Source organism: Daktulosphaira vitifoliae, unplaced genomic scaffold, assembly GCF_025091365.1.
Source record: "Daktulosphaira vitifoliae isolate Bord-2020 unplaced genomic scaffold, ASM2509136v1 Scaffold_4, whole genome shotgun sequence".
Taxonomy (NCBI): Eukaryota; Metazoa; Arthropoda; class Insecta; order Hemiptera; family Phylloxeridae; genus Daktulosphaira; species Daktulosphaira vitifoliae.
The window spans coordinates 17,070,801-17,085,367 of record NW_026099575.1 but is presented as its reverse complement, the minus strand read 5'-3'; the positions used below and the strand labels follow the sequence as shown (position 1 = coordinate 17,085,367).

Below are 14,567 nucleotides of genomic sequence, written 5' to 3'. Positions count from 1 at the left end.
CTTGCATATTATTAATGACAGAAGAAATATTTTACTAAAAATGTCTGTTTTAGTTACATTAAAATGAAGATTTTAACATAAATTAAAGGTTTTCATTGAAATTACTTTATTTTTAATTTATTTATGATTGAAAAGAAAATTAATACAAATTTTAAAAATACTTTTTATAATTATTTCGATATAAATATTTTGTAAAAATATACAACATTAAATGATTTTTAACATAATAATGTAGTGATTTATTATAATTGTATGGATTTCGTTTCATCAGTTCCTAGATAAAAAATACCAAATTTCTTACTCTTCGAACATACCAACAGATATCTCATGATACGGTCATAAGAAACCTAAGTATATATTTAATTGTTTTAAAAATACAAAAGTAATCTTTATTAAAATCATTGTCGTAAAAGGCATCAGTGCGTATTTGTACAATTTATAAAAAAAATGTAACATAACCACCATAAATTTTATGATTATATATTTTTTGAGGCTATTAACTAATAGAAAAAAAGTTATTGGAAAGTTTTTTTTTGTTTTTAATTGTATAGTATATTAAATAAGCTTTTTTCTTCTCAAAGTACATTGTATTAGCTTTAATTTCATGTTGGATTAAAAACGTATGATTTTTGGAAACTTTGAAAAAATGAAAAAATACTTTGATATAATTTCTAAGCCTCTACAGTACCTTAAGATACTATTGAAAATTCAATTAGTGAACAATTAGTTAATGATTAGATTTTTAACAAAAATATGTTGTCAGTAAGGTATATGTTTGAAGTATTATCAATTAAAATTTTGCAATAATCAGTTCAGTTTTTAAAAATTATTTCAATATATAAAGTAAATACTAAAAATATCAAAATTGACTGTTTTCTATTTATCATTTTTAAACGGTCATTTCCCTTTATTACGGGAATCAAGGAAATTTTTCTATTAATAGCTTTAACTAAGTTTGTGGTTAAGTTTTATGATTTTTTGACGTGTAATTAAGCAAAATTGGTCCATTATGAGCGTATTTATCAGATTTAACTGATAAATCAAGAAATATATGATGCTAAATAATACCAAAATTAATTTTCTTAACATTAGTTAAGAAAAACTTAAGAAATCAAACGGGTATCGTTAAAAAAATTTAAATAACTCAGAAAATAATCATCCTAATTATATCTTGGGCTTGTATTCAACGAAGCACGTTTTTCTTGTTGATTTTGAATTAATAATCAGATTCTTTAAATTTCTTTGTTTTAAATGATTTATTTAATTTGATATCTTACTCAATTTATTACCTAAAAATAATTATATCGAAAATATGTTTTGTTATGTATAATGTAATGACGCATTCCTTATTTACAGTAGATGTAAACCGAATTTATGTATCTATATTGGTCTTTTTGAAACTAATAAATTAAAAAATTGTTACTTTTATATGATCTATCGACATTATTTAAATCATAAAATTTAAAATTAATTCTTTTTTCAGATCTATTTATTTAATATTTGTTATAAAGGTATTATTCATATTTTTAAATAGCAATGTTTTATTCAACACAGACCTAAAATGCTATAAATCTTACTTCTAAAACTTATGTGCAAATAAAACAACAAAACAAATTTATCCAATTAAGCAATATTTAAAAAAAAAAATAATTTTAAGAAATCGTAATTGCACCAATTGCTATAAACGTTTACAAAATAACAAATTATTTAAGTTTTGTGAATTCATATATATGGCATTAAAAAATGAAAATATCAATATTAATAGATAAACTACCATTTATATTAACTAAATTTAGTTAATTACTCTAAAAACTTGAACACAAGCTATGCATAATGTTAACTTGAAAGATTCCTTTTAATTATATAAAATATTATAATATTTAATTTCAGAAACGATTAAATATTCCCTGTGGATAGGGGATAAGAATACTTCCACGGCTCCTCTGCCAGTCGTAAGAGGCGACTAATGAGATTGTGTCAGGTCGACAGCCGGCGTAAAAATCTTTTGTCAAAAAAAGTATGAGTAATCCTGAATAAAACTTAGGCGGATTGTTCCATCTCGGATGTACGCGGAGACAACAGGTGTGAGGAAATAAAGTAGTTAAAAACAGAGAAAACCTAAGGAATAAAGTGTTTGATACCAGCCCGACAACTTGTGCGGTAGCTGTTTCACCAGTCATGTGTACAGGTCTACCCAACGCTTGTAGTGTCGACAGTGTAGGGACATCAACACTTAAATCTAGGCTGAACTCGTGTATAAGGTAGACAGATACAAAGTAAGAATTGGTACTTGGAATGTTGGAACATTAACTGATAGAAGTAGAAAATTAGTAGAAGTATTGAAGAGGAGAAAAGTTAACATTTGTTGTGTGCAGGAAACTAAAATAATTAATATTATAAAATATTATAAATGTTATAAAATAATATAATCTGGTAAGTCTAGTACAAAGAATAGTGTAGGGATACAAATGGATGAGGAGATGAAAAATAAAGTAGTAGAAGTAGCTAAGAAAAGTGACAGAATTATGGTCGTAAAATTGATATTCGAAGAAAAAGTGCTGAATGTAATAAGTGTCTATGCACCACAAGTGGGATGTGATGAAATAGACCATGAAGAGTTTTGGAGTGAGATGGATGAGGTGATGCAAGGGGTACCTGCAATAAGGATGCGGTGATAGGTGGAGATATGAATGGACATGTAGGTAATGAGAGGAAAGAATATGAAAGAGTACGTGGAGGATATGATTTTAGTAGGAAGAATGAGGCTGGAGAAATAATACTGGATTTCGCAGTATTGTATGACCTTGCTGTGGTAAATACTTATTTTAGAAAGAGGGAAGAACATTATATAACATATAAGAGTGGGAGAAATAGATCACAGATTTATTATTTTATGTGGAAGAGAGAGAGAGCGTAAAGCGAGTAAAAGATTGTAAAGTTATACCAGGCGAGAGTGTAACTACACAACCTAGACTGATAGTAATGGAGTTGTGGTGTACCGAAAAGAGAATAAATAAAAATAGAAGAAAAACAAGGAAAAAATCGAAGATCCGGTGGTGGAAATTGAAAGGGGAAAATGAAAAAGAGTTTGTAAAGACGGTAAAAGAGAGGACGGTGTGGAATGTCGAGAGAGATATAAATGAGTTGTGGATTAGATTTGCTAGTTGTGTAATAAATACTGCAAAGGAAATTGTTGGTGAGAATAGGAGTAGAATGCCAGGAAACAAGGAAACCTAGTGGTGGGATGAGGACGTTCAAAAAATCATAGAAAGTAAGAAAAAGCAGTTCAAAGTATGACGCAACTAATAGAACTAATAGAAAAGTTTAGGGGAAAGAAGAAAAAGCTATATATGGTATTTATTGATTTAGAAAAGCGTATGACAAAGTACCGAGAGAGGTTTTAAAGTGGGTATTAATGAGAAAAGGAGGAGTCCCAAAAAGGTACATTAATATAAAAGAAGATATGTATGATGGTACTTGTACCAGGGTAAAAAGCGTAAGAGGAGTATCAGAAAGTTTTCGGGTAAGAGTAGGAGTGCACCAAGGTTCTGCTTTAAGCTCTTACTTATTCTCTATAATAATAGATGAAATTACTAGAGAAATAAAAAGAGGGGTGTCGTGATGCATGTTGTTTGCTGACGATATAGTGATAATAGGAGAAAATAGGAAGGAATTTAATCAAAGGCTAGAGGTGTGGAGATCAGCTCTTGAAGAAAAGGGTTTAAGAATAAGTAGAAGTAAGACAGAGTATATAGAGTACGAGTTTGACAAAAGAGAACACGAGGTAGGTGAAATGAGGAGGTCAGTGACAATAGGCGTGGACGTGATTGGAGAGGTGGAAAGTTTTAAGTATTTAGGATCAGTTGTACAAAAGAGCGGTGGTATTGACGAGGATGTAAGACACAGAATTAAGTTCGGGTGGTTAAAGTGGTGAGAAACGTCTAGCGTCTAATGCGATAAAAGAATTCCAATGAGGCTGAAAGGTAAATTCTACAAGACTGTAGTGAGGCAAGCTATGATGTATGGTTCAGAATGTTGGGCGGTTGATAAGAAAGTAGAGCACAGAATGAGTGCAGCAGAGATGAGAATGCTTAGATGGATAAGTGGAGTGACTAGAAAAGATAGAATAAGGAACGAGCATAAAAGATGGAGTATAAGTGTCGCGTCAATTGTGGATAAGATGAGAGAAAATAGACTTAGATGGTTTGGTCATATTATGAGGAGAGAAGAATCCGAAGCTGTAAGAACAGTTACAGAAATTAATGTTGAAGGAAGAAGAGGTGAGGAAGACCGAAAAAGAGGTGGAGGGATGCTACTGAATGCGATTTGAGGACAGCTGATGTGAGTGTAAATGATGTGGGAGATCGTGTCAAGTGAAAGTTTAGGATAAGGGTGACCGACCCTAAGTAGTTGGGATTAAGGAAGAAGAAGAAGATACAATATTTATTTAATGATTATGATATAAGACACTTTCAAAACACTACAGAATAACATTCTACATTTTAATTCGTTATAACACTTCTTTGAGAGAAATATATACAACAGTGTCCAAGGAAGAAGTAATTTTGCACACCATAGACCCAAGTATTTGGGGCTAAATTTCGAATTATTTTCATCGTATTATAAAATGATTATTTATTTAATTTAAATATTTTTTTTAGATGGATTAGCCAATAAATATACATGTCTAGATAAAAGTAAAATTTCTATTTTTAATGATTATATCGAAAATATGAATGTTTCAAATTCAATATTATTGTATTTAAATAATTCATGATTTCGGTGGCTAACAGACCAGTTCCACATTTCAATTTACACTTAAGCTGTAGTCAAGTGCCATACCTAAAAATATACAAAAATATAAAGCACTTATTTTTTGATAAATAAATACGCATTTCTTAACTATTAAACATTTTTCAGTAACTAAATATTTTGTTTTCTATATTTAGTCGGATTAATTAAAAAGTTTTATTACTGACAATTCGATATGAATTATACTCAATAAATAAAACAATATCATCAAGGAATATGAGAGTTTTGGAAAAAATGTGTAATGAAATTTTAATATGGAAAGTTTTGTAGAAAATACGCGTGTTTTGAATAATGAACACTAAGGCATTCCAATATCATATGACATTCTTCTCAAAACATTTGTTATGAAGACATGCATAGTTATATGTATGTCTTCGTGACATTATTTATTATCTTTGATAAAATTTAATAATACATAAGTGAATAAAAATTAATTTTATTTAATACTTTTTATAGTTTTGTATCATCGAAACTGTTTAGTATTATACTTNATTATTTATTATCTTTGATAAAATTTAATAATACATAAATGAATAAAAATTAATTTTTTAATTTAATATTTTTTATAGTTTTGTATCATTGAAACTGTTTAGTGTTATACTTTATTATTATATATTTTGAAAATGAAATTATGAATTGAATTAATATTTATGAAATTAAAAATGAAATTACATATAAATTGTATGTGTTTATTTTGAAATTGCATTTATTCAATGAAAATATGTCCAAAGAAAATCATTATATGAAATGTCGATGATGTCAAAAATATCGTCTTAATTTTGAGGAAACATTGACAACACTTGTACATGTTTTAATCTTGATATTGTATAAATGATAATCGTATACCTCAAGTAGATTTTTTTTAATGTAATAACAAAACTAATTCAACGGATAACTATTGAATTATAAATTATTGTTGTATAAATCAAACTTGTACAGATTTACCCAAATAATTTATTTTCCTAGATATTTAAAGCAGTTTAATATTGGAACTGAACTTTTTTATAATTTTAATCGACATCTTAATTGAAAATTACTTATAGTTTGCTGAAGTTTTCTACATCGGTAAAATCAATACGAAAGGGTTTCAATTTTTAAAAATATATTAATCTAATAATGTATTGATAAAGATATATTAACTCTTTAACATATCGATTCAAGTATTTTTTTTGTTTTTATAATGAGTTTAAATTTTTGTTTGCAATGTATAAATGATTAATTAATTCCAAGAAAATAATTACTTAGCATTATAATAAAAATAAAATATCTATCTAGAATAAATTTTTTAAATTATAAATAGAAAATTGAAACGATTAAAAAATATATTTTTTTTTCCCCATAAAAATCTTGAACTAAAAGTTGTTTGGATTCTTTTTAATATTACTTTCATGTAACTAATTATTATGTTAAGAGCTAGATTTTTAGGGCGGCATGCTACATATAATAAAAAATAATTTAAGAGTAAATGGAAAATTAGTCGAGTATAGCTTCTGTCGTCATAGTAGTTAACTATAAGTAGACTAGGTTACCAGTGAACTTTAAAGAGTAAACAAAGATAAATTAAACCATCTGCTCGTTAACCACATCAAGGTCTTAACTACTATTGAAAATAGCATTGTTATTTTTAGTGAAATAGTTTTAGGTAGAACTATTAATGTCATTATCCAAGTTAATTTTATCTATTCAAATGTAATTTTCAAGCATATGGTACTGTTGACGGAATATTGCTTAAACATAGTATTTATTAATAAACCAACGAAAATTTAATAAAAATTTAGTCAGCGTTTTTTTAAATAAAAATGATTTACTACTTAAAATAATACACAAAAAATAATTTTTACATTATTTTATTGTGTGATCAGCTCTAAGTGTTGAAAAATATTACTCTGATTGGTAATTTTACTAAAAATGTAATGGATATTTAATGAATACATTTTATTTATAACAATAAGAAAATTGCAATTAATTAATTCAATAAAATTGTATTAATCATTTTTTGTATATGTTTTACAGACAAATATTAAGTTCTAAAGTACTAATTTTTGTTCATATAATTCAATTTTTTTAATAATATTTTAGTGCTTGTATAATTAGTAGTGGACTGTGATTTTAAGTTAGGCATATACAAATACTTATTAAACTTGTATGTTGAGTTGCATAATGAAAAAATACAGGCGCAAAACTTATAGACGTTAAATAGCGTTTCTATATTTATTTTTGAAATCATCTATTGCTTATATATTAAATAGAACTTTTATATGTGATGTAAATGATATTTTAATTTTTATGAATTATTACATGTTTCTTATATTTTAACTTATTTTTTAAGCAAGTCAAGTTTAAAAGTGTATCAAATGTTGTGGAGTCAATATTTATTAAAAAAGTTATTCGGTTTTGAACCGAACTTAAACTAAAGTTATATATTTTTGTCGGTTGATTTCCGAAATTAGTCTTTTGCAAATATTCTGTCGAAACTTTAATATTGAAAACTCAGTAATTTATTATTACATAAAATTAGTTTTAAGTTAATTCATTGAAAATTCAATTTTCATTATATTTTCAAGTGATATCAGTTGTAGACGTATCTGACACAGCGAATTTGAAGGAATTGAATTAACTTTATTTCTACAAGATATTTATTTTTTCCTAAATCTATAATAGCACTATACACATGTAATTCGTCGTGTTTTTGTATTGACAAAGTTCCGTTTTTTATAATAAATACAATTTATATGATTGCGATGAAAAATATATTTTTTTATAAATCAAATAATGTTATTTTTAAAACAATTTCAAATTTAATTTACTTCCTCCTAGAATTCGGATAATCGGATAAACAATCATCCAAATAAATTGAACAAATTAAACCTCGTTTTCAACATTTATATGGTTTTGGCAATTTTTATTAAGCTATCAATCCTTTTATCTTCATCGTTGATTGCTCGTTTTTTTTCGCCATCCTATAAATTTTTCCCCGTTAATTCCAAGAAATTTCGTACCAAATAGTTGGAATACGTTTACTACTGAGAATGACCAGTTAGATGTTTTAGTTAAAATATAATAAAAATTCCGCGACGAATGTGTTCGAACATCGAGACCGTTGAAAAAAATACTCGTGTGACCGGTCGTCCATTCAGTTGGGTATTGGAATGCTAGTTAAAATTGGAGATGAAATTTATATTGTGCCCGACGTTAGACCGTTTAGCCAATCAGAACGATCATGACTAACGAGTTATTTTGGCATCGGCGTATCCGCACAGTAATAATATGTCGTCCATAGGCTCGACCGGCAAGCTGGCGCTGTCTCCCCTGCGGTGGCGTTGTTACTGTCTGGCGACACTGGTGTTGGGCCTGTGACGGTACACCACGCGCCCCAGGCAGCACGTGTACGTCGCATTGTTAGTGCATCCGCAGGGCCCGCGCGCGACGGTCACAAAGTCCCGTCGGTTCGTACAGTGCGCCCGAGATTGTTGAAACCGTCGAATTACTCAGTCCGATACGCGATAATCGCATTAAGGTAAGAAGCCGCTCAGTACAGTTAATTTATGCTTTTTACACAATGTTAAAAATCATACGCNAGATGAAATTTATATTGTGCCCGACGTTAGACCGTTTAGCCAATCAGAACGATCATGACTAACGAGTTATTTTGGCATCGGCGTATCCGCACAGTAATAATATGTCGTCCATAGGCTCGACCGGCAAGCTGGCGCTGTCTCCCCTGCGGTGGCGTTGTTACTGTCTGGCGACACTGGTGTTGGGCCTGTGACGGTACACCACGCGCCCCAGGCAGCACGTGTACGTCGCATTGTTAGTGCATCCGCAGGGCCCGCGCGCGACGGTCACAAAGTCCCGTCGGTTCGTACAGTGCGCCCGAGATTGTTGAAACCGTCGAATTCCTCAGTCCGATACGCGATAATCGCATTAAGGTAAGAAGCCGCTCAGTACAGTTAATTTATGCTTTTTACACAATGTTAAAAATCATACGCGCAACGTTTTATTGAAATCGATGATTTCTTCTCAGANCAACGTTTTATTGAAATCGATGATTCCTTCTCAGAAATATTCCCTACTCTGTCACCGAAAATCTCTTAGGTTCGATTTTTCACGTTTGAGTGACACAAGATTACAATAAATTACTCCGCCATAGAACTTTGATGTTTAGTAGTTCTCTTGCTTTGCTAGTCTACTACTGTACTCACTTTTCGGTTCTTCGTTTAGCGTTACCATTTCTGTAATCCGACCGAGTACCAAGTAAAATTCGATATATTCAAATTATTGATTATTATTTAATAGCTGTAACGACATTTTTCTCGAAGTCGTCATAGTCTAACAAAAGGATATTCTTCTCGTATTAAAACGATTGTTTTATTTTTTATTGGGAGAATACAATAAAATAATTGACCTAGTCTTTTTCGTTATATTTTCCTGAATACTACGAAAATGCATAAAATTAAATAGTAATAAAGATCACATTTAAACGTTATATAAAGTCTTTTTAAATACAAATTATTATTAATAGTGCGTGTACCTAAATTACTAGAATAACTTTTTAAAATAACTCGTCTTTTAAAAATGTAACAGAATATCTTGAAACAGATCAACCAAATTGTTATAATTAAGATTTAGCAATTACTGTTTAGAAACGAATCCGATTCTAATCGAATAAAATTTATATTAGTATCACCTAATTTTCATAATTAGCAACTTTTAATTTGTCTTTAATTATAATTAAAGAAAACAGGTTTAAAATACAATGATAGTTTAAGTCAAAAAGTCAACTATGATTTATACACAACGTGTTCCATCAGATTTTGATATATTTAATCATTTATGATGCAGCAAATATTTTGGGTTACTTATCTGCGATACAATCCAACTTGAATTAAAATGCTTATAAATCAATAAGTACTTTTCCTAAAGTTGTTATCAACTCATACAATTTTTCGTATGAATATAACTAAAAAATGACAATTTTTAAATTACAAATATTACTGAAAATATTATTCTTCAAATAATATAAAAGTTGCATTGACATTTAATTATAAAGTAATAGCAAATGTTTTCTATATTTGCGTGATTAATGCATTTTTTTAAGTACATTTTCATAGACATTATTTACTCAATAATCTAAATTTACTAGTATAAAAAAGGAATACATTTTTCTCTGTAATCGTATTGTTCAAGAAAAATTATTTTTCCAAAATGTTTCAACTGTCTTTATTTTCATTACTTTGTATATGTGGAGCTGTTAATTTTAAAGTAACGGCCATAACTGTTTCTGAATTTAATACTTTGGTGCAACACCCAGGCTGGAGAAAACTATCAACACATATACATGCTGATAATTTTACATTCTTAGAAAATAGTTTTAAAAATAATTCAAGAGGTTTTACTTTTGAGACAATATTCCCAAGTGATTCGGACACTAATCTCATTACAGAAGAGAATTTTAACGATAGAGTATGGCAATTCCATTTGTTATTGAGCATTCACTATGCAATTGATCTACAGCATCTAATCAATTTAACGTTACATTATTGGCTTTATTGTCGAAATGTTTCGCAAAAAACATGTATGGATAATTTGTATGAAAAATATAAAATCGTTTGGAAAGAAATTGAAAAGATGAAAAATTCATTATTATATTTATCTGAAATGATTAATTTTTCTAAGCATGATGAAGAATGTGCATTTATTAAGGGAATTGAATATATTATAAAAACTTTGGAAGATATAGGTAAACAAGAAAAAAATATTTATTCAAGTGAAAACTTTAAAGAGAAACTTATTTTTGTGCACGATGTAATTGGAAATTTTTTTATCAGCCATATCGATATTTCAGATGCACCAAATAAACGAGACATGAATTATATTTATTGGTATATTAATACAGCAATAGCACAACAAGAAGATAATAAACCAATTGAAAAAAGATATGACACAAATATTACGAATCTTAACATAAGTAACAATAGTTACGGTTTTCAATATGATCCAAATACTCTTGAGGTCAGTATAAGTTTGCAATAACAGACAATTAATTGCAATCATTTGGAAGATTAACATTATAAAAAGTATACATTTATCTTTGGGTAACATTAAAATTTTAATAATTAATAAAAACATTATAATTCTTTGTTTTATTTGAAAATAAAATATTTTAAATTATTAAGTTTTCTTTATTTTTTAATTTAGAAAAACCGTATAGTATAAGTAATCCTTTGTCTATTATATTAATGTACGACATTAGTATGAGAGAGGATAGTAAGAGGAATAATATATATCCTAATAATTTAGATAATTCATCAATAATTTTATCATTTTACAATCAAAATTTAATTGTATTTTTTTCTTAAATTATATTTTATTTTCTATCTTAAAAACTATTTAATCGCCATAAACCACTATAATAATACTTTAATTTGTTAAAATTAAATAACATATCCCATATTTAAAAAACCTTAGCACAATACCTTGTTTTTTTAAGAGTTCAGTGATTAACAAATTTAATTTAAAAATCAAAAAGTTATTAGGTAACTAGATAAAATATGTTTAGAATTAAAGTAAAGAAATGTACAACAATATATTTGCAAATCATTACAAATTAAAATAACAAATACTTAATTTTTAATTTAAAAAAAACCTTATAGAATAGGTAATCGTTTTATCTATGTACGACATTAATATGAGAGAGGATAGTAAGTAAGAGGAATAATATATATCCTAATAATTTAGATAATTCATCGATAGTTTCATCATTTAATATCAATTACTTAATTGTGATTTTACCTGGTATGAAGCATAAAAAAATGTAAAAATCATTATTAGAATTTGAAAACTCCTCCCACAGAATTAGCTTTTTCTGTGATTGTGGCTTAATTTACCACTCGCTATACAGAAAAAATGACCTTGGAATACCCTGGAACAGTGCAAAATAATTAAGTACCTAAGCAGAAACTTTTTTACAATGCCATTATCAACATATGGCGCAGTACTGCGACAGTACTGGCATTTGACAGCTGGCCATTCTGTACTGACTGTTATCTTGTTTATGTACTTTAACAGTACTGATTATTAGTATTGGCTAGTGATGTAACGCCAATGCTGATTAACTACCGGCAGAGTACTGGCACGACTAAACCTCCAGTACTGATTAACCCGGGCCAGCCGGACTTGTACCAAAATTTGGTTGAATTCATGTACGTAATGTTGGTACTACAAAATCTTTATTACTGAATATAGATATTTATTATTACTAAATAGTAAAAAATTAGTATTTACTTATAAAAATAATTAATAACAAAAAAAAAATTGTTTTCAAATTATTCTGATTTTGAATATGTTGAAAATAATCAATGCAAAATGTCATTTTTAACCTATTATATTGGTCATTTAAAGTTGATTTTTGTAAAAGTTTATAGTAAAAGAAATTTGAATTTGTTATCATAACATTAACACATATATATATATATATATAAAAGTGTCAATATTTTAAAATAACTCGTCTTTTAAAAATGTAACAGAATATCTTGAAACAGATCAACCAAATTGTTATAATTAAGATTTAGCAATTACTGTTTAGAAACGAATCCGATTCTAATCGAATAAAATTTATATTAGTATCACCTAATTTTCATAATTAGCAACTTTTAATTTGTCTTTAATTATAATTAAAGAAAACAGGTTTAAAATACAATGATAGTTTAAGTCAAAAAGTCAACTATGATTTATACACAACGTGTTCCATCAGATTTTGATATATTTAATCATTTATGATGCAGCAAATATTTTGGGTTACTTATCTGCGATACAATCCAACTTGAATTAAAATGCTTATAAATCAATAAGTACTTTTCCTAAAGTTGTTATCAACTCATACAATTTTTCGTATGAATATAACTAAAAAATGACAATTTTTAAATTACAAATATTACTGAAAATATTATTCACTAGATAATTTAAAAGTAATATTGACATTTATTTGTAAAATAATAGCAGATATTTTCAATATTTGCGTGATTACGCATTTTTCTAAGTACATTTTGATAGATATTATTTACCCAATACTCTAAATTTGATCAAGAATAAAAATTGTGTATTTTTATATAAAACAAAGAGAAGTGTACCATTTACAAGTATAAAAAAGAAGAAGTTTGGTTGGGTTGGGTTTGGTTTGGTTTAATAATCTAAATTTACTAGTATAAAAAAGGAATACATTTTTCTCTGTAAACGTAATGTTCAAGAAAAATTATTTTTCCAAATGCTTCAATTGTCTTTATTTTCATTACTTTGTATATGTGGTGCTATTAATTTTAGAGTTTCTGAATTTAATACTTTAGTACAACACCCAGGCTGGAGAAAATTAGCAATACATTAATATGCTAATAAGTTTATATTCCGTGGTCAGAATTGTGAAAATAATGATGAAAATTTTACTTTAAGTACAATATTCTCAAATGATTTGGTCACTAATCTTATTACAGAAGAGAATTTTAACGATAGAGTATGGCAATTCCATTTGTTATTGAGCATTCACTATGCTATTGATCTACAGCATCTAACCAATTTAACGAATGATTTTTGGCTTGAATGTAAAAATAACAATTTGCAAATAAAATGTCTAAAGATTGTATGAAAAATATCAAATTGTTTACAAAGAACTGCAAAAGATGTATAACTCATTATTATATTTGTCTAAAATGGTTAATTTTCCTACGCATATTAAAGAATCGATATTTAGTACTGAAATTAATATTATTTTATATATTTTGAAAAAAATTGGATCACAAAAAGAGCTTCCACCAGATGAACATTTTAAAGAAATGATAAAGGAAGTGCAGTATAAAATTGATAATTTTTTTTGCCACTATATTAGTATTTTAGACATTTCTGAAAATTTATTTATTCAATCTTTAAAAATATCTACAGTTTAATTTATAAATACATTTTATGAACAGCCTTATCTTGTTTTTTTTGGGAACGTTAAACCAATCTTGGCAACTGAATAAAAATATTACATTGATAAGTTATATGTACTTGTTTAACTTAATTAGGTTTCTATAATTTTGTATTGATAAATATAAGTGGAAAAAGTTAATTTGTCAATTAAATAATGTGTATTAATTTGCTTTACTTGTAATATTTAGTAGCTGTAAATAATTTTGCTAATAATTTTAGCAAACAGCGGACCAGCTAATGAAGGTTTTTATTGGCATTCACTTATACAACCTACTTATGTATAATTAATACCAGAGCTAATCTCTCAGTATTTTAGATATAAATTAAAAATATTCATAAAAAAATTTAAAACATTATAATATTTTACTATTTATTTAATTAAAAGTTAGTTTAATTTGTAGTTTCAGTTATACAGGGCATGATTTTCCACGTTAATTTTAATTATTTTTTTCTAAGTTATCCAATAATTATATTTAAAATATCCATCATATTATTTGATCTAATAAATTTGAAAGGAACATGTTTTTGGGTTTTGTATAAAATATAGAAGTATAAACTTTTTTGAATAACAGGATTATTAATACCTTCTAGCGCATCTTTTATAAGAGTTAATGCAGAAATGACGAAATGTATCGTAAAACTTTTTGACAACTCATCTTGTGATTTTCTAAAGCTGAAAAAGCATAGTCATTAACAGTTCATTACAGTGTTTCTCGAAATTGAGGTAAATGGATAAATGAAATGCGCAACACTTGTTGAAATGGTTTCATTACAAAAAATAAAAGTTGTTATAG

General features: G+C 27.4%; 2 protein-coding genes across 6 annotated transcripts in view; one reads left to right on the top strand and one right to left on the bottom strand.

The window, feature by feature from the left end:
- Positions 1-14,567, top strand: part of LOC126905848 (protein prickle-like) — a 152,569-nt gene that overhangs the window by 43,083 nt on the left and 94,919 nt on the right. The window contains exon 1 of one of the 3 annotated variants that reach the window (XM_050685957.1): positions 8,088-8,329. The exons of 1 other annotated variant lie outside the window; for it this stretch is intronic. The gene's annotated coding sequence lies outside the window, so the exon portion shown is untranslated. Of the gene's footprint in view, positions 1-8,087; positions 8,330-8,511; positions 8,742-14,567 lie in introns of those variants that run through there. One more of the 3 variants, XM_050685958.1, reaches the window with a different exon arrangement.
- LOC126905864 (uncharacterized) overlaps positions 1-14,567 on the bottom strand; it is a 254,847-nt gene that overhangs the window by 188,159 nt on the left and 52,121 nt on the right. The window lies entirely within an intron of this gene.